We start from the raw sequence: 7,834 nt of genomic DNA on the forward strand, positions 1-7,834 counted from the left end.
TATCAGCCAATAGATGTTGTCCTCCTGAGTCTACAAAAGGCCTGAAAAAATATTAGAGAGTTGTGAACTGTCCCCTGTTCAGATCAGTAGGATGCTGACTCTGTAGTTTACATACTATAATTTACATGTTGACATTATCCTTACATGTTGTACCAAAGAACCCAGGGGGCATAATCAAGGATGAGCAACTCACTGTTCTAGGCACTGTACAGACATGCAGTAAAGATGCAGTTCTTCTCCCAGACTCCAAGACTTACAGTCTTGGTTTATGACAAGATACAAACAGGTGGCTCAAACAGGCAAACACTGTGATGGGAAGTGGACAAAGTAACAGTAAAGCAAGCCTGGTTTTGCATAATAAACAGTTGTATTAGCTCACCATCTGCCTAGCTATTAACTATTTGACTTCATGGAGTGACTCAGCTGCTGCACTCTCAAATACCATTGTACTACTGGGATAGATTCAGAGGGCCCTGATTCGTCACTGACTTGCATAGTCATTGACGCCTGTGCAAAGTGAGTGTAATACACTGCACTGATATAGGGTGGAGAATTCTGATTTAGAAGCACTTTACATCACTTTGCACAGGTGTAAATGACCGTGTTTAAAATATCCCCCTAAAAATCAGCAGAGAACACACAGGGAGGTGGGTGGATCCTGAGGGAAAATGAGGAGAGAGGAGAAAGCTGCCCCATCACAGACATATCCCTCTTCCATTGGCTCAGTAACCTGCCACACCCAACTCAAGGAACATTCTCCAATTATCCCTCAATCAAATCCTGGAGCATATCAAAAATGCCCTGCATTTAAGGGCAGCAGAAGCTCCATGGCTCTATGCCCTGGAGGTATTCAAAAGGCTGGTATCACCTAATCCAATCTATACATTGCTGGGAGCAGTTTCCTACCATGGGAGCTGAAATGGGGCTGTCTTCCCCATAAGGCTGGTTTTACATAGAAGGTCTCATCCTCCAGAAGTATACAAGATCCCAGAAGCCCACTGGGAAAAAACAAATCCACCATAAACACGTTCGTCACTGACACTCACACAGTTCCAGCAGGGAAGAGATCAGTTCCATCCCCACCCGCTCCCTCACATAACCAAGGCTGTGATCAAGTGTCTTGATGTTTTTGGTCTTTTGGCCCCGAGATGAAAACCTTACATGTGTCTCTTGGACCGTGAAGTACAAAAATTATCTAAGTTATATCTGTTCTTATCAGTTTAATATCTGATCAGTCCTTTATTTGAGGACTGTATCTTAAATTGATTTTTGAAACAGGGGGATGGAATAGGGGCTTGTTCTGTCCATCCCATGCATTGACCTGGTATTGCAGTGCCTCCAAAAAAACCAAAAACAAACCAAACCCTCCCCCCCCCACATCCTGCACCCTCTCCATCCTGCTCTGTGCCTCCACACCACCACCCCCTACAAGACCAAGGTCCCTGAGATGAAAAAGGAGCTCACTCACCACACACAGCACTCACCGGCAACACATGCACACAGGAGGAGAATCACAGGAGCCACTCAGCTAACGGCAGGAGCAGTAGCAGCAGCGGCAACCTATGGACAGATCCTGTCCCACCAGACAGGCTGAGGAACCCTCCGGGACCTGACCAATGCGCTCCATGAGGGCCACACACAAGAGGAGGTAAGTAGAAGTGCGGTGGCACATATCTGTACCCGGGTGTTCATTTCCCACCGTCCACAATAGTAATTTCTTTGTTTTGAAACTCCTGGTCTTCCATCCCTCCCTCTCTCCACTTCCTCTGCCTCGGCATAGGTGACACCAACAGCCGGTTGCCAAGCAACCATGCAATAGGCCCAAGCTCAGCTGGGCATCAGAGAGAGGTGGCAAATTTCAGGGCATGCTAGAATGATGTAGCTGAACACATCACAGTCAGACCCAGGAAATCCAAGACGGGGCTGGATGTAGGCGTATATCTGGCAGCCAGGCTATGAGCGGAGATTGGATCAGGAGCCACACATGGGTACGCATGTGTCCATGAGGTCACATATCACTGCTCGTTTCAAGCTGTTGATAAAAGATGAAGCCCCAGTTCATTTCAGCCAGCACCAAGACAAATACCAGCTCAGGAAGCAAGGAAGAAGCCAGAGAGTATCTGGAGGAAGGGCAAGCACAGTATGGGCAGAGAAGGGCCAGTTTTACACCTGACAAAACTGAGGCCATTAGCCAGTTCATGATCAGCCATGCTGAGGTATTAATGGGTGCTAGAATAGTGAAGATGAGCACCTCTACTATGGACAGGTTGTGGGAAGAGTTAAGGGACTAGATCAACCCCCTGGGAGGGCACAGGTGGGGAACCAAGGACACTAAGAAGAAGTGGAGATTCCATCAGGAGCAGAATAAGGCAGACTTGCAGGCGATTTCAAGGAGAGAAAGGGACGTATACAGCAAGGAAGTGTGGGTGACCCAACTCCCAGAACATTTGGGGGTGACAGGGGTCACCCTCAACACCCTGGCCATATGAAAGTTGGACCCCATGCGGATACATCACCAGCAATGCTGTAAGTACCACTAGGACAGATGCAAGAGGACAATGCAATGCATGGATTGGACATGTGCACTTTATAGGTTACAGATCACAGTAGCCACATTTCATGGTCATTGACTCCACTGTCACTGGTTCCCTTGTCCAGACAGGGACCACAGCCACAAGGCACTTTGACCCACCCCGGGCATTTGCATTGCACATATAACATATCATGTTTTGGCATGCAGCATGGAGTCCATCTTCCTTTTTTGCTAACATCAGTTTAAAGTCTACAGGTACCTGTTGCTGATCTAGAACACTTCTTGTAGGAGTTGCTCCGAGATCCTCCTTCATCTGTCGGCCAAAGACTCTCTCCTCTGGTCACATATTCATCTTGCATGCCAGCGGTGCTTTTCCTTGGCAACCACAGCCTGGCTCTTCCTCCTCCTCCTCTTTCCCTCCTCTGCATGTGACCCCTCAGAAACAGGAATCCCCTGCTGCATAGCAATATTACGCAATCTACAGCACACATGGGGAACATGTGGAGTGTGGTGATAGGTAGGAGTGAGGAAGGGGAACTAGAGCCATATCCTCCAAGAGCTGTAATATTCTCTCAGACTTAGGACTAAATGTATGTTAGGAGCCTCCAACCCCTGCAAGACCATCGCCATACCCCTGTCTAAACTAACAACAACTCATGAGGAAACGCTCCTTCAAGGAACATGTCTCTGAGTCTGGATTGCAACCATGTATAGGCACAACCCTTGGTACTTGACAAAGTGGCCAGCATGTTCATCGAGTACATTAAATGTTGGCTTATGTAGGCATGGGAATTCTGCCAGGGTCCCTGAATGGTGATGCGAGTACCATAAACCATTCCGAGGACACATGGAAAGACTGCAATCTGGAGGAAGTCAACCATGTTTTCCCTCTGTATGTCTGGGTCGGTGGGGAAATCAATGTACTCACATGAATGTCTGATTATGGCCTCCAGAAATTGGTCTGACACCTTAGAGGACATAGACCAGCTGGTGCCAATTGTTTGTGTGGTGACTACTGAAAAGATCCTGCAGCCATCATGCTGACCTGTGAGGTGACAAACTGTACTTGGCTCCTGCACGTGGTGGTGGACTGGGCATCCTGCAGCATATCACAAAGATGGTGGAGCATGTCCAGGTCCTGCCTGGATCTCTGGATATATGCATGCTGGGAGGTCCCCATGAAACTGCAGCAGAGGTGGTATGGTCTCAGGACTGGCCATGCACGGCAGTTGGTTTCGGGTTCAGCCTTGAGTGTCTCTTTCTTCCTCCACCTCCTGCTGATACTGCCACAGCAGGTGTTGCAGCACAAATATGCTACTGTTTATCATGTTTGACCACGCTATCTGGCCTCCCTCCTCCCTTCCCGGTAGCCACCCTAGCCTTTTCCCAGACTTCCCTCTCCTTCCCCCAAATGCCACCTCTCCTTCCCCCAAATGCCACCTCTCCCTGCCCTAACTATTTGTGGCTCCCCTCCCCAACCCTATCTAGCTAGACCAAGCTTTCCCTGACATCTGGATGCCTCACTAGCTACCCGTGTGCTATGCTAACCTTTTCCCCATTCCTGTCCAGCTACCCTACCACCTACACCTAGCTCTACCAACTGTTGTGTCCCTGGACAGATCCCCTCGCTTCTCTCTGGCTCAGACTGGAAAACTCACTCACCCTACACTCCCCTATGGCTCTAATGAGCGTTATATGCATGGACTGTGGTGCCCTGCACCAATCGGTGTCCCATATTATGCTGGGCTGGTGTACAGCAGGTGGTAGGCAGCCTCTGAGGATGCCTACCAGATCAGACCCAAAATTCAGGATGGGTGGTCCTCCATCTATCTGCCCCTGGTTCATAGATCACTCTGGGCCTTAGGCAGGAAATAGGCATTCGCACATCTAGAGTGCAACAGTAGTGCACACGCCCCAGGGTCTGAGACTTAGGCGCTTAAGGAATTATGACAGCAAAAAGTTAAGGTGCCTAGAAAATTTAGACACCTATAGGGTTAGGCAGCCGCCAAGTGGGAGTTTAGTGGATCGCAGTGATGCCACAGATGGGACTCAGGTGCCTAAACTGGCCTGAGATATTGTATTATTGACTTATTCTTTTCATTTACCATGGTGACAAACAGTATAAATCCCAGAAAATCTCGCTCCTTGTTCTCCTTATAACAGGCCCTGCTGACATAATTTCACTTAAAGCCCCCATACTTCATGAAACTCCCTGGGTGAGATGAGAGGCCTGGCACAGAATTCACAGCTCAACAGGAGGGCAGAGCTATGGTGGCTTTAAGCCACCTTTGAAGCTACCCAATCCTGAGATGTTTCAGAAGTTGTTGAGGCCCCTGGCCTAAGTTAAACAGCCCTGGAGTCCTCTCCAAAGTGTGGTAGCCTCCCCACTATACCCTCTTGACTGCAGTACCTGCCCTGACATTAGTGTTGCCAGATATCCAGTTTTCGACTGGAAAGTCCAGTCAAAAAGGGAACCTGGCAGTGTCCGGTGAGCACTGCTGGCCAGACACTACAATGCCGGTTACTCACAGTAACCGGCTTCTGCTGCCAGGGGATGGGAAAAGCAGCAGCTGCTGCTGCCGGAGGCTGCAGGAGCGCACAAGAATGGCTCTGGCGGAGAGAGGTACTGGCAGCTCCCACTCCTGCCCCAAGCACGTCTCTACCTCCCCTCCCCTGCCCTGCCCCAGTCACCAACCCCCCACCCCACGAGCCCTGCTCAGCTGGCAGGAGGAGGGAGGTGGAGAGAGCAGCGAGTGATGGTGGATGGGGGGAAGAAGAGCGGGGGCAGGGCCTCGAGGGAAAGAGGTGGAGCAGGGTGCAGGGCAGGTTCCAGCGCTCAGTGTCCAGTTTTCACAAATTAGAAAGTTGGTCACCCTACCTGACATGCCCTCCCACCTCCAGTGGCCTTCGGGGTGGGTTGGGGGGCGGGTCATCAGAGGACAGACTTATGGCAGTCACCTCAGTAAGCGAGTCAGGGGAATCCTGCTCCAGCCAGAACCAATTCTTTCAGGGCCTCTTTACACCCACATAAGAGGGCCAGAATTTCATTAACTTTTGCTATTAGAAATTCTACTTCCCTAATGGTGCTCAGAAGCAGATTATCGGATTCTGCCTTTTCACCTTGGTTTTGGAATGGGAATTTGTTCAGTCTCCTGTTTCTATTATTTTGGTGCATTATTTTGCCCCATGTATTGCTCAGCACTAAGTGATAGCTAGCAGCAATAGGGTTATATGCCTTTTTATTGCATTAGATTTCTTGTGAGGCAGGAGAGGGAAAAGCAATACAGCTGGCACAGCTCTGGTCTTGTATACCGGGTCCAAGAAACTCAGAGGCTAATTTAATTCTTGTATATGCCTGTGCTGAGTTCATTTTATTTTATTTAAAATTTACGAGGCAAAAAATCAAAGTGTATTTATAATTATAGGAAGAATGGTATCTATATGTAAAGTGTCAGGGTTTAGAATTACTAGCACAAAATTATGCAACACTGCTGTATGACGGACACAAAACAATAAGTTCCTCTTGCATTAGCACAATTTGCCCATCTTTAATTAAACAGAAATTCATTCATATTTGTTTTCATGTCTTATTGGAGCTATTTGCTTTAATTAAAACTCCTTTTGGAACTCCTCTTGGAGCTTTGGGTAAGATTCTTTACTTCACACATACTAATGTTGATTTCACCACACTCTATGTCTGTATGTTTACATGTTTAGAGAGGAGTAAGACACTTGTGTCTCCTCTTTTAATCCATTCATCATTCCTTTTAAAAATTGTCTGTGAGTCTGGCCAGACAACATCTTTCTTCTCTTTTGCCCATTGGCCAAACCATCACCTACCAAGGTTATTCTTCTGTAAGGGACTGGAAAGTGTGTTTTTGTGTTCAGAGGCTTTGTCTGATCATTCTTCTGGGACAAGGTTTGCTCACCTGAGAAACAGTAGCATGGTCAGACTCCCAAAATCCATATATCTCAGAAGATCAGTCTGAGGCCTATGACTCCACACTCCCCCCTGGACCCCTTTGGGTACACATGGCAGCAAGGTCCTTGCTTGCCTGGGGTTGATCCAAAACCTAGTGAAGTAAATGAAGAGACTCTGTTGACTTCAAGGGGAGCTGCTTTTCAGCACTTTCTAAAATCAGGCCACTTATTTAGTTGCCTAAATACAGATTTAGGTACCTAGCTTTAGGCTCCCACTCTTGAAAATCTTGGCCTGTGTTTTTAATGGTTCGTCAGGATACACAGCTGTTTTTTATATGCCTAGATTAAAATTAAAAAACAATAATCTTTTTCATTAGTAGTGTTGTTTTAGCCATGTTGGTCTCAGGATATGAGAGAGATAATAGGGTGAGGTAATATCTTTTATGGGTCCAACTTCTGTTGCTGCAAGGGACAAGCTTTAGAGCTTCACAGAGCTCTTCTTCAGGTTTGGAGAAGGTAACTAGACTGTCACAGCTAAACAGAAGCTGGGACACATTGTTAAACATAAGGGGTTCACACATGTTACAGAAGATCAGTTAAAATGAAGTGGTTTTACGGCCCATGACAACTTGTGACACACACTGCTACCTACTAACCCTCCATTGTCCTACAACTGCAGAGATGTTAATTACCCGCTTCATTTTATAGGATCTCCTACAATATATGAACACCTTATGTTTAACAATCTGTCGCACCTGGTATTTAGCTTGAACAGTCTGGTTTCCCTCTCCAGACCTGGAGAAGAGCTCTGACGCTCACAAGCTTGCTTCTTCCCCCAACAGAAGTTGGTCCAATAAAAGATATTACCTCACCTACTTAATCTTTCATGTCAAATAACAAAAATCTATTCATAGTAATTTATGGGCAGTTTTCTTTTATCTGATATCCTACTGGCTTTAAAACTGTTGCAAAGGCTTCTTTATTTCTTTCCCCTGGAGCCACTTGTGGAGTAAGGTACTATTCAACACAATTAAGAGTATCAGGATCTGGCCCTAACTGAACCTAGGGCCTGTGAAAGGAGCCAGACTACCACACTGGATGCCAAATCCTCCCTCCCCAGAACAGGTACAGCAAAGGTAGTGGCAATATAAGCTTCTCAATCCAGTCCAACCCAACCCATCCACCAATGTTCCTTTTAGTGTGAGAGGGTAGTTCACTCCACATGCTGATTCAGCCCAATATACATTCTATTTCAGAAATGTATTATTTTATACAAACAAATGGCTCAAGGTACTTGTTATACATTTGGAGCCTTACCAATACATAAATAATCCAACATTCAAAAGTGTACGTTTTAAGAAATAGGGATAGGGTGAAAGG

General features: G+C 46.9%; 1 non-coding gene across 1 annotated transcript; it reads left to right on the top strand.

Moving 5' to 3' along the window:
- The first annotated feature begins 1,165 nt into the window (after positions 1-1,165).
- LOC144259759 (U2 spliceosomal RNA) lies at positions 1,166-1,356 on the top strand. Its single transcript, XR_013344900.1, has one exon. It is a non-coding gene; the product is annotated as a U2 spliceosomal RNA (small nuclear RNA).
- Positions 1,357-7,834: the final 6,478 nt, after the last annotated feature.

The sequence above is a fragment of the Eretmochelys imbricata genome, chromosome 1, assembly GCF_965152235.1.
Source record: "Eretmochelys imbricata isolate rEreImb1 chromosome 1, rEreImb1.hap1, whole genome shotgun sequence".
In the NCBI taxonomy this organism is placed as follows: Eukaryota; Metazoa; Chordata; order Testudines; family Cheloniidae; genus Eretmochelys; species Eretmochelys imbricata.